Source organism: Mobula hypostoma, chromosome 4 (assembly GCF_963921235.1).
Source record: "Mobula hypostoma chromosome 4, sMobHyp1.1, whole genome shotgun sequence".
NCBI lineage: Eukaryota > Metazoa > Chordata > Chondrichthyes > Myliobatiformes > Myliobatidae > Mobula > Mobula hypostoma.
The window spans coordinates 68,571,383-68,598,959 of NC_086100.1; the positions used below are offsets into that span (position 1 = coordinate 68,571,383).

General features: G+C 41.6%; 1 long non-coding RNA gene across 2 annotated transcripts in view; it reads left to right on the forward strand.

The window, feature by feature from the left end:
- The window catches only part of LOC134345368 (uncharacterized), a 40,953-nt gene extending 31,440 nt beyond the window's left edge, over positions 1-9,513 (forward strand). Inside the window, exons 5-6 of one of the 2 annotated variants that reach the window (XR_010017670.1) lie at positions 11-87; positions 8,131-9,513. This is a non-coding gene — a long non-coding RNA (uncharacterized LOC134345368). The remainder of the gene's footprint in view (positions 1-10; positions 88-8,130) is intronic. The other variant, XR_010017671.1, reaches the window with a different exon arrangement.
- The last annotated feature ends 18,064 nt before the right edge of the window (positions 9,514-27,577 follow it).

A 27,577-nucleotide genomic window follows, 5' to 3' on the forward strand; every position in this document is an offset into this window, starting at 1 on the left:
CTTTTTCAAGCAAACCATGGACTATGGAAAGGCTGGATAAAATTAACTTCAGCAGATGTTATGCAGCATGTGTGAGGAGAGAGAAAGGTAACACTTCAATAATCCCTGACCAATGCCATGCTTTTGTGTCTCCATAAATTCTATGACTTATTTCCATTGTCATCTTTTAAACTTTCCCATTATTTTCTTTTTGAGGTGACCTTTAATACATGCCCACATTAATTTCCTGTCAAGTTATCAAATCAACCTACCATAATTTATTTCATTACAATTCTTTGTAACTATTATGTAATCATATAACTGTCATATAATCATTAGAGCAAGAAGAATTGAGTATGGAAATAAAGATACCTCACTGAAATTGTAGCAACCCTGATGAAATGGTGGATTTGATTCAGTGGGCTGAATGTCCATATTTTGCTTTCGTGGCTCATGGTCTTATAGTCTTGTCTGGGCTGGTGGTAAGAGCAAGCCTGGGATATTGTGTAAATGAGGATATACTTGCTATGGGGAGGGGATGCCCTAAAGGTTCACCAAACTGGTTGCAATAAAGGCAGGTTTGTAGTACGAGGGCAGGTTAGGTAGACTGCACCTTTATTCTCCAGTGTTTGCAAGCATCAATGAAGAACTCTTTAAGTCTTACAATTTTTTACAGGATTTGAAAGGCTAAACACTGCCTGAGTCTACAATTGGGAATTAATAAGAGTAAGCCATAGTAGATGGAGATATGAACAATTTCTTCACACCATGATGGTGAATCATTCAAATCCTCAACACTGAAATCCAGTGGATGCTCAGACATTGTGTTCATTCAGCATATAAAGGGAATAATGGGGTATGGGACGGAGTAGGAAATTGACTGAGGTCAGAGATCAGACATGATCTTGATAAATGGGGACGAAGGGTCTCGGCCTGAAACGTCGACTGTACCTCTTCCTAGAGATGCTGCCTGGCCTGCTGCATTCACCAGCAACTTTGATGTGTGTTGCTTGATAAATGGGGAACAGGTTTGACGAGCCAAATGATCTACACCAGCTCTTACTTCTTATATCCTAATGCGCTTACGAGAATTCTTAGATTGGTTTTCAAGCATTATAATTCCAGCGAAGAAAGCTTGCAAATCTTTCTTCTGCACTGCAATCTTTTCCTTCTGACAACAGCATAATAAATGCATACAGTGTTTAACAATGTGCTTTCATATCCTTGATGCAAAGGGACATCTGAAAATTATATATAATATTTCAATTGTTGCCCACTGAGCCACGTTATGCATTGACATTCAATGGATAACGACGAGTTTAAATTCTACAAGCAACGTAAAGTTTGAAACAAGCCTGAGAGAAGGAATGATGACAAAGGCAATAGGAATGACTTGGATTAAATTGACCGAGTGTCATTTCTGGGAACATCACTCAAATGGTTCATGCAATGGCAAACACTGGGTATCCAGTACAAGAACTGTATAGAATTGAATTAATAGATCACAGGGAAGGCTTGAAAGCATACAGTCTTCTACTTCTTTCCTGGTTAATAGCCTTTCAAAAGTTGTTACTTGGAAATAGTAGAAACATAGAAAACCCAGAGCACAACTCAGGCCCTTTGGCCCACAAAGCTGTGCCGAACATGTCCCTACATTAGAAATACCTAGGCTTTACCCATAGCCCTCTATATTTCTAAGTTCCATGTACCTATCCAGGAGTCTCTTAAAAGAACCTATCGTTTCCGCCTCCACCACTGCCGCTGGCAGCCCATTCCACGCACTCACCACTCTCGAGAATGAAGCAAGTTGGACTTGAAAAACTTACCCCTGACATCTCCTCTGTATCTAATTCCAAGCACCTTAAAACTATGCCCTCTCGTGTTAGCCATTTCAGCCCTGGGGAAAAGCCTCTGACTATCCACACGATTAATGCCTCTCATCATCTTGAACACCTCTATCAGGTCACCTCTCGTCCTCTGTCGCTCCAAGGAGAAAAGGCCAAGTTCAATCAACCTATTCTCATAGGGCATGCTCCCCAATCCCGGCAACATCCTTGTAAATCTTTTCTGCACACTTTCTATGGTTTCCACGTCCTTCCTGTAGTGAGGCGACCAGAATTGAGCACAATACTCCAAGTGGGCTTTGACCAGGGTCCTATATAGCTGCAACATTACCTCTCGGCTCTTAAACTCAATCCCATAATTGATGAAGGCCAATGCACCGTTTGCCTTCTTAACCACAGAGTCAAACTGTGCAGCAGCTTTGAGTGTCCTATGGACTCGGACCCCAATATCCCTCTGATCCTCCACAGTGCAAAGAGTCTTAACATTAATGCTATATTCTGCCATCATATTTGACCTACCAAAATGAATCACCTCACACTTATCTAGGTTGAATTCCATCTGCCACTTCTCAGCCCAGTTTTGCATCCTATCGATGTCCCATTGTAACCTCTGACAGCCCTCCACACTATCCACAACACCCCCAACCTTTGTGTCATCAGCAAATTTACTAACCCATCCCTCCACTTCCTCATCCAGGTCATTTATGAAAATCACAAAGAGTAGGGGTCCCAGACAGATCCCTGAGGCACACCACTGGTCACCGGCCTGCATGCCTGAATTACTGTATTAAAAAAAGTAGGAATTAGGGGCCCAAACTGGAATGCAATTTAAGGTGCAATGGTATTCACTGCAGTTTATCAGACTGGTGGTTGAATTGGACCTTAACTCTACTTCTCTCTCCACAGATGCTACCTGAACTGCTGAGCTTCTCGAGCATTTTCTCTTATTGTTTCCTTTGGTAGTGTTTTTCCCAGATCTGTTGGTTTCATAATTCTGTGTATGATTTTGAACAGAGTTCAGCTATAAACCTGACAATTTATTCCACAATACAGAATATTGAAAACTACTGCTTTCCTATTTACTGTCATTTCAAATGTTATTACCTAAAAATTGCATTCTGCGCCTTGTATAAAGTAAAGCAGCAAGCAACAAAGGCTTAGCATCACTCTTACAGAGTAAGTACAGGGATTCTGCAAATTGTGTTAGAGTTCTACACAAAAAAATCCTGACACTAGTGATAAATTTAATTTTTTTTCACTTGGTTGTCTAATGTCTCATTTTAAACTAGGTGGGAAGCATTTTAGAAACATAGAAACATAGAAACATAGAAAATAGGTGCAGGAGTAGGCCATTCGGCCCTTCGAGCCTGCACCGCCATTTATTATGATCATGGCTGAACATCCAACTCAGAACCCAGCCTTCCCTCCATACCCCCTGACCCCTGTAGCCACAAGGGCCATATCTAACTTCCTTTTAAACATAGCTAATGAACTGGCCTCAACAGTTTGCTGTGGCAGAGAATTCCACAGATTCACCACTCTCTGTGTGAAGAAGTTTTTCCTAACCTCGGTCCTAAAAGGCTTCCCCTCTATCCTCAAACTGTGACCCCTCGTTCTAGACCTCCCCAACATCGGGAACAATCTTCCCGCATCTAGCCTGTCCAATCCCTTTAGGATCTTATACGTTTCAATCAGATCCCCCCTCAATCTTCTAAATTCCAACGAGTACAAGCCCAGTTCATCCAGTCTTTCTTCATATGAAAGACCTGCCATCCCAGGAATCAATCTGGTGAACCTTCTTTGTACTCCCTCTATGGCAAAGATGTCTTTCCTCAGATTAGGGGACCAAAACTGCACACAATACTCCAGGTGTGGTCTCACCAAGGCCTTGTACAACTGCAGTAGTACCTCCCTGCTCCTGTACTCGAATCCTCTCGCTATAAATGCCAGCATACCGTTCGCCTTTTTCACCGCCTGCTGTACCTGCATGCCCACTTTCAATGACTGGTGTATAATGACACCCAGGTCTCGTTTCACCTCCCCTTTTCCTAATCGGCCACCATTCAGATAATAATCTGTTTTCCTATTTTTGCCACCAAAGTGGATAACTTCACATTTATCCACATTAAATTGCATCTGCCATGAGTTTGCCCACTCACCCAACCTATCCAAGTCACCCTGCATCCTCTTAGCATCCTCCTCACTGCTAACACTGCCACCCAGCTTTGTGTCATCCGCAAACTTGGAGATGCTGCATTTAATTCCCTCATCCAAGTCATTAATATATATTGTAAACAACTGGGGTCCCAGCACTGAGCCTTGCGGTACCCCACTAGTCACCGCCTGCCATTTTATAGCGATTTCACCTTCAAAAATAATGTCAACTGAATCTGTTTTTTAATGTTAGACAAGAATATTCATTAGAGAATTATAATTTTCACCAGAGGCCAAAATGAATCTTTAGCATGTGGCATTTTTTTCATCCAGAAAGAACAGATTTGACACACATTTTGGCCAGAATCTGTATGGGATTCAACGAGAATGAAGCAAGTTGGACTTGAAAACTTAACTGTTTCTTTTTCCACAGATGCTGCCTGACATGCTGGATTTTTATTTTTATTCCATCACACTTGGAATAAACTAAGGTCATACTGCTAAAGAGAAAACTGAAATTGTTTAAGTAACAGTTAGATGACATGCCCGAGAAACACTTCGTCTGGGTATGGGAGCTGAGATGGGCCAAATGACCTTGCACTTCTCTGTTTATCTTATGACTGTCTCTTTCAGGCGACTGGAAAGTCTGGCTATCATGCCTATTGTCCTTGGGAGGCTCTTTTGGTATGTTGTAATGCAGGCCAGTACCTGCAGCATGCTTTAAGAAAATGGGTACATTTTGGATCTAGTTGCGAGGATTCTTGCACATTTCATTTAGCATTGTTTGGAATCCTCTGAACCTGAACAAGTTGCTAAATTTTACAGAATATTCCAAAGAAACATTGTGATAGTCTGCTTCTCACATTATGGTATATTTTTTGTGCAAATTGATCATTCCAAGTAACTATGCTTCAAAGAAAAATGATTGTTGCATTCAACTACCACTTTCACAGATACAGTAACTACACCTAATGTAGACAATGACTTGCATAGAACTTTAACTCTTGGTAAAACAGTAAGACTGTACTCCCAATGAATTCCCAAAAATCAAAAGTCTGCAGCATTAATGCTTTATAATAGAAGTACGTGACAGTAGTGGAAAAGCTGTCCAGTAATCTAAAACTAGCCTTATTGATATTTCAGACTTCTAGAAAATCAAGCAAATTTGTACAAGGCCACCATCTATCATAAACCATAACATTCACACATTGAAATTATGTTTATATTCTTAAATTGTGTTGTTAATGATTAGTAAATGTAAAACATTTATGAATCGTAACATTTTACCCCAATTTGGTTAAACAATCCAATTAAATCTTCTCTAAAGCTAGCTGTAATTATCACAAATGTTGAGATGTATTAAAAACACGCTAAACCTTATCTCAGCAGAATTCCTCCTCCGCATAACTTATTACGAGATGTTGCTTGGAATTTTGCAGAGTTCGTGGACACTGATATCACTGGCAGTTTAAAACAATTTAATTAATGCTATCGGCAATCATGCTGAGCTTAGCAATCTCCCATTATAAATCACAAAGTTTAGCACTCACCCAGAAGCTATCACTGTGTAACAAAAACATGCTTCTCACAATATACTGAATGGTGTTTCTTTCCTATTTACTATTATTAAAAATTTGTTACCTAGAAATTGTGTTTTGTTTATTATAGGAAATCTTAATGGCTCAGAAATTAGGTGCCCCTAATTGGGGCAAAACTCATGAGGAAATAACACTCTTGCTTGCAATTGTGGTGGATTCTGTTAAATTGTTCAGGGGCCATGTGAAGCAGTGTGACACCTGCAGACACGGAGAAAAGAACAAACCAAAGGAAACAGAAACCAGAAAATACTAGAAATCCTCTTTGACCATCCAGCATCTTTGAAGAGTGAAATAAAGTTAAATTATCTAGTCCATGAATTTATATCAGAACCAAAGAAAATGTTTCACTGTCTCAGAAAGATTCTGGATAAAAATTGCCTTGGATCAGTTTCTACCTAGATGAGCACTTTTTAACTGGTGAGCATTTTACACATTTTTGGGAAGCTGACCTCTGGGAGACCATCCACATATCCACAGTCACTTGCAAGCTGAAAGGACAAGATATAGTATCCCTGATGTGCTGATCAGAAGTAATGGATCACGGTTCACAACAGACAGCCTTGTGAGGTTCACAAGTGACTGGCAATTTGAATGCCAGATAACAAGACCCCATTTCTGGTGTCATTGCTTCACAGAGTCATGTGGCATTCAAACAAACCCCTTCAGCCCTCTATGCCCATGCTGACCATGGTACTTAAACACTGGGGAATACTTTCTTCCTCAAATCTTCTCTAGTTCTCCAACCCCCTTCCCTTTTCCTCTAGTTGTAGATACTTTCTCACTTTCAAACCTAACATATCCCTTGTGATTTTGTATACCTCAATAGGTCTCCCCTCAGACTTCATTGCTCCAAAAGAAAGAATAAAATCCAGCCTCTCCAGTCTCCTAGTCACTCCTTATAACTAAAATGCTCCATCCCAGGATAATCCAGACACAAAGGTAGTCGAACACCATGGGCAACCCAGGCACAAATGTGCTGTTCACTTATGAGTTGGATTCTTATAGGGGCTATTTGATTATTCCATGGTTATCATCAATGATACTTGCTTAGATTTATTTAGTTAGCAATATTTACCTTCTCCAGCTATAACAGCAGGATTCATATTTGTGTTATTTGGATCAATAGTCCCGGTCTTGAGTTGTTAGTCCATTATGCTGCCACACCCTAATGTGTGCAATGGAATCTCACTAAATGTTACTACATGTTAGAAATGATGTGTGAAGCAGGTGCATGCTTCCTGGTGCCTTACACACTGAGGAGGCCTGCAATTCTAAGCAACAGATTTTCTCAGACTGCCAGGAGGGACAGTCCCACTTTGTATTCTGATCTTTTTCTCTTCTCTTTCAAAACATTCTGAAGTAGCATTTGAAAAGATATAGAAAAGATGAGACATACACACCCTCTCCCACACTAGCCTCATGGTCTCATTAACCATCTGTGGCTGCACGACCCCTAGTGACCTTGAGGCCCAAGTTGCATAGTCATCCTGTGAAAAGAATGGTGACCAGGCCTTTAGAAACATCTGGTACAAAACAGTTACACTATTGTTAAATCACTTTAATAACCATGCACACTTACTCTGTGGACTTCACCTATCAATTCTACTTCTATTAAATCAACTTTGAAAGATTCTATTTCATAATGCATGGATAAGGTTGAATAATGACTAGTATGTCCTGAGTATGCCCACAAGAAAATGAATCTCAGGGTTGTGTATGATGACATATACGTACTTTGACAATAAATTTACTTTGAACTTTGATTATTGGTCTATTATTCAGATACCTGAACTATTGATCAGAGTCATTTAAATACAGTGATAATTGACGTAAACTAAAAAAAGCTACAGTAGAACAATTGAAATATGAATAGTAATAATATAAATTTAAAACGGAGCTAAAGAATCCATTTTATTGAAGATTTGTGATCCTATTCAAATTAATGGACTGTGTTAGATGGGGGGGTGGGGGGGGGAAGGTCTTACAGTATGTGTATCAGGCCTCTCAATTTGACAGCTAACAAACATCCCATACTTAGTGGTGAGTCTAAGAGAGGAGCAAGGTATCAACTGAACCTGCATCTGATAGGATCTGATATCATAAATAATATAGGCTCAAGACTAATTGCCCTCCATTTACTATGGACATGGTTGATTCATTCCAGGCCTTACTGTGCCAGTCTGCATAGTCCTCACATCACTGATCTTTCAAAAATGCACCCATCTCTTCCAGTGATCTAGCCTCATCTCTGGTCCTCACCGGATACACATCTCTCAACTGTGTATAACCCAGATTAATTAAACCCAAAGTCGTAATGTTAGAAAGTTCTACCTGCGGAGAGATGAAAATGAGATTTACCGATTTTTAAAAAAACGGAGAATTTGAAAAAAATCACCATGCAACGGCAGGGTGGGCTGGATACAGGATGGACAAGGAGAGAAATGCAGCAATGGTTAGAAGCTGAATGTCATGGTCCCTTCTGGCAATCCCCCACCTTGTTATTTACCACAGGAGTTGGGCCTCAATCGCCTCATTTAATTTCCATTCATTCCCAGGTGCCACTAACTACACACACCTGCTTCCCATCAGAAACTGCAGGATAAAGACCCTGTGATCACAACAAGGAGCTGCCTGTTCATTGGTCGACTCATGTATGAGTAACCTCGTTCCATGGTTCTGAGGACTATCAGTTCTAAGTCTAGCATCGTTCCTGAATTCGCTACTAAACCAAGACTCCTGGTAAAGACTCTCTTGGACACCAATTCCACGCTTGTTATGAATGTAATGCCTCCTGACTCGGCCTCCGCGCCCGTGTTCAGCACTGGTGAATCTGTGGAATTCTCTGCCACAGGAAACAGTTGAGGCCAGTTCATTGGCTATATTTAAGAGGGAGTTAGATATGGCCCTTGTGGCTACGGGGATCAGGGGGTATGGAGGGAAGGCTGGGGCAGGGTTCTGAGTTGGATGATCAGCCATGATCATAATAAATGGCGGTGCAGGCTCGAAGGACCGAATGGCCTACTCCTGCACCTATTTTCTATGTTTCTATGTTTCTATGTTCCACTGCCACATCCTTGCAACACTGAAGACATGAACTGTTTAAGAGTGGAATTAGTAGTGAGTATCTTTACCCTACTAACTTGAAACCCTCAGGGTGAAACCCTTGGAGTAGAGACTAAAAAGCTATGGTTATAACACGCAGCAGCTTTAATGAGACAATATCAGCAGAGACGAGTGTCCAAGATCTTGACTGTGTAGTCAGGAATTAATTCTGTAAAATCAAACCAAAAGATTTGATCAAGTATTTGTACAAGATTGTGAGTCGACTTTCTGTGGACGATGAACTATTTCACTCCGACGAACCAAGAAACAAGATGGCGAACCACCCAGGATGAAGCACCAGCGTGGGAACAAAATATGTAATGACACAGAGGATTCAATATGGTTGGATGTTTAAGTTTACTTCATTTGAAGAATCCAAATTTGATTTTCTGCAAGAACTGTTTATTTTTGCAAAGACTTTGCTAAGTTACTGATTTACTTTGTTTGAGAGTCGTGATGTTGGAGAATTGTTGTGAAATGAGTTAAACTGTGTACATAATCTAATTTTTGAATTTGAATTTAAACTTGTAGAAATACTGCCTGGAACTGAAACTGAAGTTAACTATAATACTTGAGAATAGGAATTGTATTTGGTTTTCTAACTAACTAGGGATAAGTAAAAAGGAAAGTTTAGTCTGTAAACTTTTAAATAGGGAATAACACTAGATCTAATTAGTTAGAGAAACAAGAGTTATTTTAATGAATATCATTGATTGTAACTGAACAGGAATTTGGCTTTTGTTGATATCTATGATTTGGAACCTAAACAGAATGTTTGAAATTTGAATTGTTCTTGCTCATGTAAATATTTTGTACATATTGTTTTTTTCCTTATAAACAAAGCATTATTTCCAAAAGTGTGTGGTTTCTATTCATACCACCTTCTGATACCTAGAACCTTCTGATGGCCTATTAACACTTAGTGTAATTTCATTTTCTCAAAGGAGTCCGACGACTTGTCACACACAGTAAGACCAGTGCTACTCAGATGTTACACGTGGCTCCAAGTAGCTGCTTACATGTGAGATCAGCCATACCCTGGGACTCAGCTTCAGCAAGTGGGCTAAACCAGGCAAGTGTAGCCTTTCAGCCTCATACCCCGGTGAGATAGTGACATGCCTGTCCTAGCGTGTGAAGTCAGCTCCAGCAGACGGGACAGATAAAATCTACAGTGAGATCTGATGGCCAGAAAGGTGGTACTGCAACGTTCTACGGAGAGTGAGGAGCATGAGAAGGCACAGAAGACAACGTGGTCATACATTGCATCCTAGGAAATTCCCAGTTTGTTTGTACCACTGGACTGGGATTTCTGAGGCCAAGAGAGGGGAACTGTCACAGTGCAGTGCCTCTTACACTTAAAAAAGCTCTCCTGCACAGGTTCCTGTCATCGTCAGATGTGACAGACAACCACCCCATGACCTCCAGTTTGCACGTAACCCCAACAACCGAATTCACAGTTAGTAAAGCCATGGTAATAAAGCCTTTGATATGCAGTAGAATATCTGCAATCTCCAAAAAGAATCCTTGGTGATAGTAGTAAGCCATTCAGCCCCTTGAACCTTGCAGCAATCAGTTAGGTCATCTACCTACCAATGTTCTATAAGCTTCAATAGCAACAACCTACCAGTCTTAAATATAAAATTTCACTTGCATAAGCTTTAGTAGCACCTTTGGGACACCAAAATGCCATTACTTTCTATAAAGAAATTGCCCTTCGTGTTTGTTCATCTTTCATGAAACTGCACAGTCATGGCAATGACAGCATTTATTGTCCACCCCTAATAGTGCTGAAGAGGATGGTAGAGAGCTGCTGCCTTCTACTGTCACACTTCTTTTGGGAATTCCAGGATTTGCACCTAGTAATTGATGGAGGAACCACAATAAATTTCCATTTGAGAATGTTACGTACCTTACAGATATAAGTGTTTCTGTCATGGTCCGGTCTGCTAACTACTCATTTTATTTAATTTCCTTTTCCTCGTGTTCCACCAGGCTTCTTGATTAGGGCACCTGATCTTCATTCGAACCGGCAGGATTACAACCCTGGCTTACAGCTACTTGGGGCTGGTCCGTCACCGTAGCCAGGGCAGTGATGAATGTTCCAAGCGGCCAACAATAAGGGACCATCTTCATGATTTTCTCCATATCAAGATACGTAATGTCTGTTGCTGTTTGCTTTTGTTGTCTCGTGTCCAGCTGAGTGTTGCCGGCCGTTTTGCCGCTGCTCCAAGTCGGGATGCGAGTGGTCCGTCATTGTTTTGTTTTGTAGGCTCCGGTTCCCAGTCCAAGTCAAGGCTTCGTGTCCAGTCAAGTGATTGCCGACCATTTGCCGCTTCATGAGCTTCCCCATGTCAAGATATGTATTGTCTGTTATTGTTTGGTTTAGTCGTCTTGTTTCCAGCTGAGTAGGTCCGGCCGTTTGCCGCTACTCCGAGTTGGGAATTCTGTCTCTTCATGTTCCAGTCCAAGTCCAGGCTCTGTGTTCTGGTCTAAGTCCAAGTACAGGCTCTGTGTTCCAGTCACATCCAAGTCCAGGCTCTGTGTTCCAGTTGTCATGTGATCGGCAACAATGAATATAGAATTGAGTCAGGTTTTATAAAAACAATCAAACATTTATTAAACTCTGCTCTATATAAAAACATAAACAAACAAAATTCTTAACCGGAAGTAAACTGCTATGCGGCCATTTAACAAATCGCCACTCAGTACTAACTCTTAAAGTGATAAATGCGAAAACAGTTCTTAAAGTGGTAAACTCAAACACAGTTCTTAGAATGGTAAATTCGAAAGTCCAAGAGATTTATACAGTCAATTAGGAGAGACTTTACTGAAGTAAAAAATTCCTTGAAGACACAATGTCACTGCCAATCCCAGCCGGATCTTGGCTTGTCCGCAGGATTCACGACAACGGAATTAGAACGGTTTAAAGGCACTGACCTTTCCCTCTGGATACCAGATACTGCACAGCCTTTTCTGCTGCTTTTAGCAGAGGCTATCTCATGCAGATCACTCTTTCTTGAACGAATTCAATAATGGTCGATCCTTTCAACTGTCAAACGACTCCTTCAGGTTCCCGTCTTCACTCTCCAATATTACTGAAAAAGTACATCAACAAATCTGTATTTGACTGACAATCTAACTGAAAAACTAACTGCGTCACCAGGGGTCTACACTTATATACCTGGTGAGAACAGGTCATCACGTGACCTCACATCGGCGGGAAAATTACATCATGTGACCTCCGCAAGACCATTTCATCATCTTCATCAGACAATCACAAGATATCCATGAGGTACGTAACACAGTCAAGTCCTAGTCCAGGCTCTGTGTCCAAGTCAAATCCAAGTCCTGTCTCTGTGTCCAAGTCGTCCAATTCCTGGCTCCAAGTAGAAGTCCACCTCCGTGTCAACTCTCCATGCCTATGTCCTGCATTTGGGTCCGCTTCCTCCAGCCGCTTATTGCAATAGTTTCCTTGTACCTGCTATTTTCATCCTATTTGATGTTAGAAGCCACTATTATGGGAGATGATTTAGAGAAGCCCAGGTGAATAACTGTGGTGCATGTTCTGTAGAGACTGTAGTGCAAGGATAATGGAAGGTGTTGGATTGCAAATTTCTTTATGCTAGACAATGATGAGCTTCTTGAATGTCGTTGGAGCTCAACTCGGTTGGAGAGTATTTCACTTACACAATGGAAAGACTCTTGTGTATTAGCAACTGATGCACTTTCTACAGCATACCTATCGTGTTTGTATTTGTTTTGTAGTTGGATAGGGAATACCAGTGGTCACTTGCCCCTGTCAAATTAATCCTTTACTGATGAGTCTGTTTTCTGCCTTTTAACCAGCTTCCTAAATATGGGGTCCCATTTCTTTTAATTTCATGCACTTGCCCATTTTCAATATGCTTTCGGAACTTTTTTCTTAAATAGACATACACATCTGAATCATTTTTTGTTACTCTGTATTACTCAGTATACCTCATGTTTTCCTTTGCGAGCTTTGATAAATCGCTTTGTAATGAATGCAAAGTGGCTACACTCCTGAGCCCCTTTTTATTTCTGATAGTGTAATATGAGATTTAAAAACTGATGTTAAGTATCATCTGGTTTATCCTGCTTCACAGAGAAGGATCAATGAGCATTGTTTTTGTCCACACAATGCATCCTACCCAAGAATGTTTGAAACCTGGGCTAATTCCTTTAGCTTTGGAGGATTTATCCTATTAGGGCTGGGGTGGGGGGGGGGGCGCAATATCCATTCAGAATTCCATTTACTTTTTCAATATTACTTTCCTTTCCTTTGTTATTCTATTTAATGCTTACATTAGCTAAGAGATTGTACTCCATTCTGTCTCTTGTTTAGATTTGTCATCTTAGCTGGAATGTAATGCTTTATGCATGTACTCACCAATCACCACCTTGAGAATGTAGGAGTGGTTGGAACTCTTGTTCATCCCTGAAGAACAGGGAATAGGCAGTCTAGTGATCAGTCGGCAACACTGATTTAATACCATTGTTGCAAATTAGCCATAAGGGGAACACTTATGTGCTCCCCTTATACATAGAACTCGATCCATTAAGGAGGTCAAGACATTACTTGCAAGTTTGGTGCTGAACTACTTGTAGTTTGGGGGTTAGCTGGTTGATGCAGGTCTATGGTTAGTCCTGTCCTAAGTCTCACAGTAACTTTGGTTGATCTTGCAGAAAGAAGTGAGTGTGTGTTGGCTTTCAGCTTCAAGCTTCAAGAGGATGCTGTTGCTCCCAGATATGGTTCCCCTGTTGCAATTTTGTTATCAGTTAGCAATACAGAATGGAATAGCACCTTGCTCACAGAACAGAACAGTTTGCCAAATGAGGAAGAAGGAGAGGAGAAGGATCTTTAACTAGTTTGCTGTCAATTGGCATATATGTTCCCCAATCTCATGCAGGACAGAGGGAAGTGAATCAGTCAGAGTGTTAGGCATATCGATCATATATGTGCTGTTGCCAAGTAACTGGTAGTGAGTGCAAGCCTTGAGCTTGGAGGAGTATTTGGATGTTACGTCCTAGACCTTACTCCAGAAATATTAGTTGTTGAATGTGGTGAAAAAATTGCATCGGGCTGTATGTGGGTCTACTGATTCAGGTGATTGAAAATGAGATATGATCCTGTAAGTATTGACATGGCTATGCATGTGATAATATTTCATATTTTTCACTTTGACTCATTACCTTCACCTCAGCTCTTGTTTTCTCTCACTGATTGCTCATAGGTATCTGGAGTGGATCCTCATTCCACTGTTGGTGCGAGCCTCTTTCATTTACTCTATACCTTTCCACAATTTACTCCACCTTTTCCACTAAGAACTGCTTAGGAAGGTGAGTCTTTCAACTCTCTCCTGTGTCTGCCTTCTCTTCCAGCAAGGTGCAAAGTCAATGTAACTATTTCCAGGAAATTATTCCAGAAGAGCAGGCTGGATTCATTCAGCACTAGTCAACTCATACTGCAGTCATCTGCTAAAAAAATTGAGGGCTGCATTAGAGAATCATGACATCGTAGAACTGCACAGCACAGAAACCAGCCCTTTGGCCCATCATGCACGTGTCTATAAATTATACTAATTATAGTAATCACATTTACCCACAGTATATCCTCCTATGCTTTCCCTATATAAGTGTTTGTCTAAATTCCTCTAAATTTACCACCTCCCCTGTCACCTTGCATAAAAAAACTTATCCTCAGATCCCATTTAAAACCCTTTCCTCTAATTTTAAACCTGTTATATGTTGTAACTCCAGAAACTAACTGAAGAAAAACACAGGAGCCGTGCCTACTTATGTTTTTATCAGTGATATGCTCACATATGACATGCAGGTGCATTGACGTATACAATTCAAGCAGTACTTACATATAACTGATAATGATTTATGTAAACAGACAAAGAATGCTTAATCAAACAATATATTTGCAATATTGCTCAAGTATTACCAAAATGTTTTTTAGCAGGCTTTCTTATTTTTATGAGGCCGGGTTTCTAGCTCGACGTTTAACCCAGCATGGATGAAAAGCGTGCAAGGGAGCCGGCTGGATTCGAACTCGGGAGCCTTTGCTCCGAAGTCCGGCGCTGATGCTACTATGCCACCAGCCGGCCAGATAATCAAAAGTGGATCAAAAGAAGGCGGGAGGAGAAGATGGCAGCATGACGCAACGTGCGCAGCTCTCCGGTGAAATGATATTGTATCTGTTAAATAGGGGCCGTGGACAATTCTGATTTGATGAAGACAGACGTGAGAAGCAGAGGAACATCTGGAGAAATTTCTGAAATGCCTAGTTCGCTGCTGTTGTTACTGTGCGATCGAGAATCTCCGGAGGGTAAGCCCTAAATTCCCCGGCTTTGCCTGCTGCTGGCAATCGAGGCTGAGGTCAAAACGTTCAGTAGAGATGGTGCTCGGTAATCGGTGTCGGAGGGCTAATCAGAGCTCGAAGTTTTCGGACGACTCAGAGTTGGACTGTGGTCAGGCGTGGCAGGAAGAGTTCTCTTCCTTCTCCCGTCCGCGTGAGATGTGGGACTTCTGAGAAACTTTGAACTTTTTTACTGTGCCATGGACTGTTCTTCATCAAGTTATGGTATTGCTGCACTGTAGTAACTTATGTAATAATTATGTGGTTTTGTTAGTTTTACAGTCTTGGTCTGTCCTGTGTTATTGTGATACCACGCCGGAGGAATATTGTATCATTTCTTAATACATGCATTACTAAATAACAATAAAAGAGGACTGCGTGTCTTCATAATCTAATCTAATCTAAAAAAAACAGAAAATGCAATGCACTCTGCCATGTTTGGCTATAAACTCCAACTCAATCTGCGGACTTCTTCACCATGGGCAGCTGTGAAGGCCAAACCTTTATGTATATTTAAGGCAGAGGTTGATAGATACTTGATTGGTCAGCGCAGGAAAGGATATGGGGACAAGGCAGTAGACAGGGGATGAGAGGAAAATTGGATCAGTCATGATGAAATGACAGAGCAGAATCAATGGGCTGAATAGCCGAATTCTGCTCCTATAGCTTATGGTCTTATGCATCACAACTCAAATATGCAAGTCCTCTCGTCATCTTATATATATATGCAGAGGATTTCTTATTCTTATTCTTGTGAAATAACTTCCTGATGGGGGTTGGTAACTTTGATTGGCAGGTGAAATAATCTCAAATTCTTAGCCCTCCTCTGTGGTGGTTGAAAGAGTTGACTCTGGGAAGGCAGAAAATACTTCCAACAGCTCTGGATATCTTCCTTCTCGAAAAATTTACTCCACTCTCCTCAAATGATTGATGTGTCATCTCCAGATAACATCAGACTCAACCTCCATTGTGTAGAAGAATGGTCTATTTTTGTCCTTATCTTTCCAAGTACCCACTTTTGATCATCTGGCCAGCTGGTGGCGTAGTGGCATCAGCTCTGGACTTTGGAGCGAAGGCTCCCGAGTTCGAAACCAGCCGACTCCCTTGCATGCTTTTCATCTATGCTGGGTTGAACGTCAAGCTAGAAACTCGGCCTCGTAAAAATAAGAAAGCCTGCTAAAAAACGCCATCATGACAGAGTCCCAATGACTCAATTTGGAGTTAAGGGCTTTCTTCTACTTCTTCACTTTTGATCATCTCTGTAATCCCTTCCCAGGATAACTTGTCCAGGTGTGAAATATCAAACCTCATTGAATGAGGAGCCTTCAATTTGTCTCAGCTGTTTGTCCTGCATCCTCCTTCTGAGACTCAGTTTGAGGAGATCAAAGCTTGAGCACAAGGGAAGACCCGAGAAAAGCACAGTTGGTTGTGGGGTGATCTGCATTGCGATACGCAAAGAGGAAACTTCTGATTCAGTGCAGTGTATTCTGCTGACATTGCTTGCAGTGCATTCGTTAGACTCTAGACAAACATCTCCGCCAAGCCATTTGGAGGTTGGTGATGTGCTGCAGGTGTAATATGCTGCTCCACAACAAAATGTGGTCCATTGTCACTGACCAAGTGTAATGGAACACCAGTCCTTGAGAAAAGGCTTCTTAACACATCAATACTGTGCAAGGCTATAGAGGAGCCTAGTGGGAACACCTCTGGCCACTTTGTAGCTGCATCCAGTACTACCAAGAATTTTGTGCCCATGAATGGTTCAGAAAAATCCACATGAATCCTCTGCCAGGGTAATGCAGGCCATTCTCAGGGACGGAGAGGCATCTTCTGGATGTGTTGGAATCCCGCACAGTGCATGGCAAGTTGCCCCATCTGCTAATCTATCCCAGGCCACCAGAGAAAATCTTCAAGCCAAAGCTTTGAGCCATGATTAGTTGTGCCCTTGAATTCGATCTTGTGATTGTGTAAACATTTGTGCTGTTGCTGTTGCTGTGGAATGAAAATGGACAACAATGGTTGATGATCAGTAATGAGGGTAAACTCTCTCCCATTCAAGTACTGGTTGAAACATTTTACACTCCAAACCTGACTCAAGGCCTCTCTGTCAATCTGTGTGTAGTTTTTCTCTGTATCATTGAGGGAGCATGATGCAAAGGCTCTATAAGTCATTCATTTCCATCTCTCATAACATGTGACATGAATACATCTGTACCATAAGGTGAGCCATCACTGGTAAGCTTCAATGGATGATTTGGATCATAATGTGTCACCATTTCCTTTGCATTTTGGAAAGCCACCTCACACTGGTTTGGACATTGCCATTTATTCACAATCAGTAGTAATGAGATCATGGGGTGAAGCACAGTAGCCAGATTCAGCAAGAACCTGTTACGGTAATTGATAAATCCTAAAAAGGACACTTCTTTTGGCCTTGGGACATCCACCATTGCTTGAATTTTCTCAGCGCACTTGTGTAAAACTTGTGCATCAATGGTGTGACCACAATAAGTGATACTTCGCACTTGTCGCATCAAACTCTTAGCCATAATCTTCTAATCATTTTATTACTGTCTTCAGGTTTTGTAGATATTCCTTGTCATCCTCACAGGTAGCAATGATGTCAGCCAGGTAACACTGGACACCTGGGCAGCTTCGCAGCACCTGGTCCCCAGCTATCTGCTAGAGCACAGGTGTTACTGCTACTCCAAAAATAAGCCTATTATTACGATAAAGTCCTTTGTAAGTGATTATGGTGAGAAACACTTTGAACTCTCCTGCCATTTCTGCATCTCCATCTGTAGGTAGGCTTCATTTTGCTGAAGTGTTTCTTGTGACAAATGTCATTCCCACAGCAGTTGCATTTTCTCCTGTATAAACTCTTAGTTGGATATCTTCAAGCTTCAGTTCTGTATCTTTGAAATATTATTCCAACCCATTTTGGGGAACGACTGAAATACCTGAACCAGTATTCAGTTCTGTTTTAATTAATTTGCCATTCACTTCCTTTGAAAGCCATATTGCTGGTCTCTTGTTAGTTTTCACATTGTAAATCTCAAGGTTACTCTGTCCTGTATCACTCACATCATTATCAGATTTTTCATCAACAGCGTGCAGGTTAGTATTCTCTTTGAAACTGCAACTTGAACTTTTTTCTTTATCTCTTCCCTGTGAAGTCCATTTATTTTTGACTGCCTGGCATGATCTTTGCATGTGTCCGATTTCGGTGCATTTTCTGCAAGTTATGACTTTAAACTTATATTGGCCCCTACAACAATGGTAATACAATTTGTTCAGCCAAGTAGGTTGCAATGTTTAGATGTTGTAATTTCACTTATGCTCCCTTTCTTTCCTGATTACAACTCAATTGCGTCTTTAGCTGTTGTTTCTATTGTTACAGTGATTTCAACTGCTCTTTAAAATTTAAGTTCTGCTTCAGTTAGGAAATATTTTTGAATGCATTCTTTTAAGATTCCATAAACTAAACAATCTCTCAGTGCATCATTAAGTTCATCACTGAATTGACAATCCTTGGACAATTTCTTCAATTCAGCCATGTAAGCTAAAATGGACTGCCTTTCCTTCCTTCCTTCCTCCCTCACTACCACCTATCCTTATAAGCGGAACAAATGCTACAAATGCCCTTACACTTCCTCCCTCACCACCATTCAGGGCCCCAGACAGTCCTTCAAGGTGAGGCGACACTTCACCTGTGAGTCGGCTGGGGTGATATACTGTGTCCGGTGCTCCCGATGTGGCCTTCTATATATTGGCGAGACCCGACGCAGACTGGGAGACCGCTTTGCTGAACACCTACACTCTGTCCACCAGAGTAAGCAGGATCTTCCAGTGGCCACACATTTTAATTCCACGTCCCATTCTCATTCTGATATGTCTAACCACGGCCTCCTCTACTGTAGAGATGAAGCCACACTCAGGTTGGAGGAACAACACCTTATATTCCGTCTGGGTACCCTCCATCCTGATGGCGTGAACATTGACTTCTCAAACTTCTGCTAATGCCCCACATCCCCCTCATACCCCATCCGTTATTTATTTATATACACACATTCTTTTTCTCTCTCTCCTTTTTCTCCCTCTTGTCCCCCTCATTATACCCCTTGCCCATCCTCTGTTTTTTTCCCCCCTCCCCCTTTTCTTTCTTCCTAGGCCTCCTGTCCATGATCCTCTAATATCCCTTTTGCCAATCAACTGTCCAGCTCTTGGCTCCATCCCTCCCCCTCCTGTCTTCTCCTATCATTTCGGATCTCCCCCTCCCCCTCCCATTTTCAAATCTCTTACTAGCTCTTCTTTCAGTTAGTCCTGACGGAGGGTCTTGGCCCGAAACGTCAACTGTACCTCTTCCTAGAGATGCTGCCTGGCCTGCTGTGTTCACCAGCAACTTTGATGTGTGTTGGTTGCCCTTCCTTTTGATTCCACTTATAAAACATAAAGTGTTCTGCAATCAGCAATGGTTTTGGTTCTAAGTATTCCTGCATTATGTTCAGAATATCAGAAAAGCTCATTTCAGCTGGTCTGCTTAGAGTAGTTAAATTTCTAGGCAAACTGTTTGTTTATACACCCATTACACTCAGCAACACTGGCACTCAATTTTCATCAGCTATTTAATTTGCTTTTAAATGCTGCTCACTTCATTCAGATATTTGTTGTGCAATTGAATATGTCTATCTTTCTGATGTATCCATCCATTTCTGCTTTTTAAAAATTTATTATTACCACCCAGCACCCATTGTTTATGAACCCATGACTTGTTAATTTCATCTGTTTTCTTCCTTTTGAAAATTTGAATGTCTCTGTTCTTTACTGAAGAAAAATGTGCTGTGTTTCAACCGTCTCGACTTCACCGCACCTTGTCCCCATTCCAACCTCACTCCTTCGGAACGCTCTGCTCTCCACTCCCTCCGCACTAATCCTAACATTATTATTAAACCCGCTGATAAGGGGGGTGCTGTTGTAGTCTGGCGTACTGACCTCTACCTTGCCGAGGCACAGCGACAACTCGCGGATACCTCCTCTTATTTACCCCTCGATCGTGACCCCACTAAGGAGCACCAGGCCATTGTCTCCCACACTATCAACGACTTTATCCGCTCAGGGGATCTCCCATCCACTGCTACCAACCTTATAGTTCACATACCTCGCACTTCCCGTTTCTACCAAAAAAATCATTTTGCATCTCCCCCTCCCCCTCCAGCTTTCAAATCCCTTACTCACTCTTCCTTCAGTTAGTCCTGACGAAGGGTCTCGGCCTGAAACGTCGACTGTACCTCTTCCTACAGATGCTGCCTGGCCTGCTGCGTTCACCAGCAACTTTGATGTGCGTTGCTTGAATTTCCAGCATCTGCAGAATTCCTGTTGTTTGCAAAATAGCAACTTTTCTGACATTTTAACTTTTACCACAGTTGGATGTGTACATAATTTTCTGCAAACAGTGAAATAATCCTTTTGTAGTGATCAACATATACTATATACTTCCATCCCCCATCAGGAAGGTCTCAAAGCTCTACGCTTCTTTTTGGATTCCAGACCTAATCAGTTCCCCTCTACCACCACTCTGCTCTGTCTAGCGGAATTAGTCCTTACTCTTAATAATTTCTCCTTTTGCTCCTCCCATTTCCTCCAAACTAAAGGTGTAGCTATGGGCACCCGTATGGGTCCTAGCTATGCCTGCCTTTTTGTTGGGTTTGTGGAACAATCTATGTTCCGTGCCTATTCTGGTATCTGTCCCCCACTTTTCCTTCGCTACATCGACGACTGCATTGGCGCTGCTTCCTGCACGCATGCAGAACTCATTGACTTTATTAACTTTGCCTCCAACTTTCACCCTGCCCTCAAGTTTACCTGGTCCATTTCTGACACCTCCCTCCCCTTTCTAGATCTTTCTGTCTCTGTCTCTGGAGACAGCTTATCCACTGATGTCTACTATAAGCCTACTGACTCTCACAACTATCTGGACTATTCCTCTTCTCACCCTGTCTCTTGCAAAAACGCCATCCCCTTCTCGCAATTCCTCCGTCTCCGCCGCATCTGCTCTCAGGATGAGGCTTTTCATTCTAGGACGAGGGAGATGTCTTCATTTTTTAAAGAAAGGGGCTTCCCTTCCTCCACTATCAACTCTGCTCTTAAACGCATCTCCCCCATTTCACGTACATCTGCTCTCACTCCATCCTCCCACCACCCCACTAGGAATAGGGTTCCCCTGGTCCTCACCTACCACCCCACCAGCCTCCGGGTCCAACATATTATTCTCCATAACTTCCGCCACCTCCAACGGGATCCCACCACCAAGCATATCTTTCCCTCCCCCCCCTCTCTGCATTCCGCAGGGATCGCTCCCTACACAACTCCCTTGTCCATTCGTCCCCCCCATCCCTCCCCACTGATCTCCCTCCTGGCACTTATCCGTGTAAGCGGAACAAGTGCTACACATGCCCTTACACTTCCTCCCTTACCACCATTCAGGGCCCCAAACAGTCCTTCCAGGTGAGGCGACACTTCACCTGTGAGTCGACTGGGGTGATATACTGCGTCCGGTGCTCCCGATGTGGCCTTTTATATATTGGTGAGACCCGACGCAGACTGGGAGACCACTTTGCTGAACATCTACACTCTGTCCGCCAGAGAAAGCAGGATCTCCCAGTGGCCACACATTTTAATTCCACATCCCATTCCCATTCTGACATGTCTATCCACGGCCTCCTCTACTGTAAAGATGAAGCCACACTCAGGTTGGAGGAACAACACCTTATATTCCGTATGGGTAGCCTCCAACCTGATGGCATGAACATTGACTTCTCTAACTTCTGCTAGGCCCCACCTCCCCCTCGTACCCCATCTGTTACTCTTTTTAATGCACACATTCTTTCTCTCACTCTCCTTTTTCTCCCTCTGTCCCTCTGAATATACCTCTTGCCCATCGTCTGGGTCACCCCCCCCCCCGTCTTTCTTCCCGGACCTCCTGTCCCATGATCCTCTCGTATCCCCTTCTGCCTATCACCTGTCCAGCTCTCGGCTCCATCCTTCCCCCTCCTGTCTTCTCCTATCATTTTGCATCTCCCCCTCCCCCTCCAGCTTTCAAATCCCTTACTCACTCTTCCTTCAGTTAGTCCTGACGAAGGGTCTCGGCCTGAAACGTCGACTGCGCTTCTTCCTATAGATGCTGCCTGGCCTGCTGCGTTCACCAGCAACTTTGATGTGTGTTGCCTGTGTTTCAACAGTTGTCTTGGGTTTATTTTTAACTTCCTCATCGCCACTGCTATGTTTTATAACTTCACATACTAATTTTAAGAAAAACACCAGAGCCAGGATACTTGTCAACTTCGTCTTTTTTTTAAATGAGGTGATCACATAAGATGTGATGGTTTTATGATGTATGATTTTTATATACTTCTTATGTATCACCCATTATGAATTATGAAATAAACAAGGAATGCTTAATCAAACAATATATTTACAATACTGCTCAAAAATTACTGAAATATAAAATACACTGCAAAACCTCTTGTGGTTAATTATCAATGCAATAGGTTTCACACTTGGTTTTCACTTGTCATTGGAATCATGTTAACAAAGTTGGAGCATGAATTCTGTACATGTTCCACGTGAGATTGTATGGCTGAGAATTAAGCATGCATCACGATCCCAACACCCACAGCACAATGCTGTGCAATTCAGATCCCTGTTTTACTTACTAATCTTAACAAATCCAGTAAAATCAAAACTGCATAATGTGTTAAATCTCAATCCCAAACCATCTTCTGAATTGAAATGGTAAAGTATATTTTTGCACTTTATTATAATTTACAACTACTTTGTTAAAGATTACACTCTAAGAAACATTTATTTCCTTATGCTGCTGCTCCCCACCTCCTGATTGTGGTAATTTTCAGTGTGTTTAATTGGGTGTTGTTATCATATTGCTCTGTAAGGATTACAGCTCCTCCTCTCATAAGATATATCAATCAGTATTCATTTTTACACACCAATTAAAAAGTTAAAGTGGAAGTTCTTTCTTCCAATATTTCATCTATCATACAAGAACTTGTAGCTAAAAATGAGGAGGAGGGGGATACAGAATGCCCCTCAATCAGTTATTTAAACAGCAAGCAAGGATTTTGATGAAGTTCAACCTTGACAACTAAAATATTGAATTATGTTTTTAAAGAAGTATGCATAATGCTACTGAATCCGTCCTTGAAATTGTCAGGGACAACTTAATGGAGTTCAAAGCAAGGTCGAGGACTTTATGCTTGAAGATAGAAATGTCAACTGCAGCTAGGTTCTGTGCATGGACCAGTTAAAATTCTGTTGGTTATCATGTATTGTGGAAGTTGTTGAGAATAGGGAAGTTCCCCCCCACCCTTCCTCTGTGTAGCATTTAATAAATAGTTGATTTTGTCTAAAATAGTATCAGTTGCACATATTCAGTATCAAAGCATCACAGGCCACATACTGTATGAAGTTTTCATGAACCACTTTTACCAGGTTTGTTTTCTCAAATAGTCAACCTGGTATTCAGCGATTGAACAAGAAAGGAAAAGAGAAAAGAATCAACTGGTCCATGAATTCTAGCACAATGCTGCAGTCATATAATCCTTGTGAAAAGAGTCAAAAAAACATATTTAAAATACAGGGCTAATTTAGAAATAAATGCAGGGAATCCATTTCTAACCTAGAAATCCAACTTTTGAATGCAATCAAGTGGGTTCCTGGATGCTCCTATGACTGCTGATACTGCAGTTCCAGGATTAAATTTCAAACTAAAGAACACAAATCATTTGAGTCTTCATATCATTTTTCCACATATGCTTTATTTTATTGAGATACAGGGTGGAATAGGTCCCTCTGGCCCCTTGAGCTGTGCTGGACGACAACCCCCAGTTTAGCCCCAGCCTAATCACGGGACAATTTGCAATGACCAATTAACCTGCCAGCCAGTACACCTTTGGCCTGTGGAAGGAAACCGAAGCACCCAGAGGAAACCCACGTGGTCACAGGAAGAATGTACAAACTCCAGACAGGGAGCAGGTGGGGCTTAATTCACAATAAATACATTGAATGTATTTATTGGAGACAGCACGTTAATCATGGACTGAGATGTTGAATTGCATACTTGAAATCAAGCAGACTTTTACAGAAGTCAATTCAGTTATGTTCCTGTGTTTGGTGTTGCTGCAATAAACTGAAGAATATTAGTTATCAGAGAAATGTGAATTATAGACTGTCAGAGATCTGAATAAGAATGGCTGTATGGAAAATGGCTGTAAGCACAGGGAACAGGGACAGAACCATAAATAGAAAGAGAGAGAGGGAGCGAGAGGAAGAGAGAGAGAGAGGGGGGGGGAGAGAGAGAGAGAGAGGGGGGAGGGAGGGGCAGGAGGGGGGAGGGGAGGGAGAGGGAGAGGGAGAGGGAAAAGGGAAAATCCATAAAGTTCTGGAAATAAGGGATACCAATGAACAGAGGGCCAAAAAAGATTTTTTTTTGTTGCTATCTTGTCATGATTACATCTGAAAAAGGTGCACACTACAGAATTAAGTCTTGGTTTGGTCTTACCTTTGAACATTTAGCTGAAAACAACGCCTTGCATTTAATTTTAAAAAGTCAGCTTGTTCTCCCATCTTGTTGGTGTTTCCAAGGCAAAAGCCCTGAAGCATATTTTTTTTTCAAATCTGACCTTGGTTTCCAGCATCTCTGCTGCTCATTAAATTCAATATTTTTGATGTTAGAAAAAACTGTGTGAAAACCTGATATGCAGCTGCAGAAAAAAATAAGGTCACATATTCTAAAGAAAAGGATTAATGCAGTGTGAAACCAGTCCTGGAACTACTGATACTATGATAAATGCTGGAAGGCAGGCAAGTGAAAACAGCAGCAACCATTTATTTAATGTTGAGAAAATTCCACCTTCTGCAAATCAGCTTTACCTGGTTTCGTATAACTTACGAAGGAAATAATGATTAATGCATGGTCACTCTTTGCTGTGCACGGTCTACTATTATTTGGGATACTTCAGAAATAATTCAACAGTTATCTGTATCAGATCTCACTCAGGAAGAGAGTTACTGCTCATGCTGTACGGAAATAATACATCAGAAGTTCTTCCTTTCCTGACCCCTTTCTGACACAAATGCCTAGAATTTCGTCCTATTTCATATGTGTAAATCAAGGATAAAGAGCAAAATCTGTCTGCTTTTAACTGTTTGCACCTCAGCAGAAGTCAATTGGAAAGATGGCTTGGGCGCCTCCAGTTCAATTTACCACAAAGCAGTCTTTGTTAATCTGTAGTATTTTCTGCACAAAATATTACCTGGTTATGCATGATTTGCCTTAATTACCTTAATCGTGGGCCCCAGCTGAACATATCATGGGCACTAGCTTTCCCACAATCAAGGGACATCTTCAAAAGGCAGTGTCTCAAGTAGGCAGCGTCCATCATAAAAGACCCTCACCAACCAGGCCATGTCTCTTTTCATCACTACCATCAGGGAGGAGGTACAGAAGCCATTTGTCATGAAGTAACAAATTTCACGACATATGTCAATGTTAATAGGTCTGATTCTCATTCTGATTCATAATTAACTCACAGTAAAATAAGCTAAAGGTACCAAACTATGCATGATTTAAAATGTCTCTCATCCACTCACTCTAAAATATAATTTATATGTTCTAAATCAGGGGTGTCAAACTCATTTTAGGTCACAGGCCAGTTTGGGCAAAGTGCGACTTCATGCGGGCCGGATCAGTTGTGCACGCGCGCGTGCTCCCACAGCTTTTGTTGCCTTCGTTTTTTCAACCTGCTGTCATGTATCTCAGTCTCTGCTATAACTACAAAATGTTTCACTTTATGAATTTCATTTCTTATGAAGATTGCCTAGCAAGCATTATTTTTATGATATTAACTTACAGTCGTAGGCTACAAGAAAGTTGTGATGAGAGAGAGAAAAAATTATGCTATTTTTGGCTAAGATTGTTTTGGGAGCCACACCCTTTCCACTAATAAACCATTTGAAATCGAACATTAGCAGACACAAATGTTGACCTAACAAAACAAATTGTAAATGTAGGCTACACAACTGCACCTAATTTTTATTAGCCTGCTTCCAGCAATCAAGCTCAGACAATGAACACAGTTAGCCTCTAATTTTTTATTGAAGTGATCACATTTACAATAATAGAACAGTCAGAAAATGAATGAATCACAATATTATGACACTCAATATTTCATAATGCATTTTGCTTACACTCATTTTTCACTTGCTGCTTCCAGACACCTGACATCTCTCGGCTTTAACCAGCCTGTCAATAGCAGGGACCAGTTTCTGTGCAGTTGTGATTTTCATAATGTCATTTAGATGTCTGTGTGTCAGCTGAGAGCACAGTTTGGATTTGTTAATGTTCATTATGGAGAACGCCTGCTCACAGAGATATGTTGACCCGAACATGCAAAACATCTCTGAGGCAAAGTCTGTCATCTTGGGGTATATCGGTCCCAGGTATTGATAGAATGAGTCCAAACCCACAGTCTCAAATTTATATTTCAAAGCCAAGTTACACTGAATTTCAATTAGGTCCATTTGGAATTCCTCCGGCACATCTGATGCTGCATTGATGGCAAACGGCGAGCAAAATAGTGAGAATTCCTTCTCGAGCTGAGTGAAGACTTGGAAATGATTCTGAAACTCACTTTTCAGCTGTGATATTTTGTCCTTGTACCTGTCCATGTTGTCATTATTCCCATGAGCGACACGCACAGACTGCAAAGAGGGGAAATGAGCTGGGTTGCCCTGGGACAGTTGCATCTCCCACAGGCCTAATTTAATTTGAAAGGCATGAATGCTGTCGTAGTATTCCATAACAAGTTTGTTGCGGCCTTGCATGTTAACATTAAGCACATTTAAGTGCTCTGTTATATCCACCAAAAATGCAAGATCATGAAGCCAGTCTGAGTCATCCAATTCTGTCACTGGCTTCCCTTTCTCGTTCATGAATAGTCCAATTTTGACTAGACTAGATTAGGTTAGATTTGATTTGATTATTTCCACACGTAATTGAAAAAAAACGTTTGAGTACAACCCCTCTGCTCAATCAGCGGACTTCAGTGTGGTAGGGTATGCCGCGTCCAATATTACTTTCAGACAAAAGAGTGTCAAATTGCCAATGGTTGAGTCCTTTGGCTCTAATAAAATTAACCGTTTTGATTACTACATCCATGACATTGTCCATTTTCAGGCTGCTGCTACATAACGCCTCTTGGTGTATAATACAATGAAAGTTCCAGAATTACTGCTCTGGATTCTTTGTCTGAACTTTCTCTCCGAGTTTCATAACAACATCTGCCTTTTCCCCGACCACGGACGGTGCGCCATCTGTTGCCACGCTGACAGCGTGACTCCAGTCAACCTCCAGTCTGTCCAAGGCCTCGACGAGGCTGGAGAAAACGTCGTTCACCATTGTGGTGTTTGTCATGGGCACCATCTCCACAAACTCCTCAGTGACG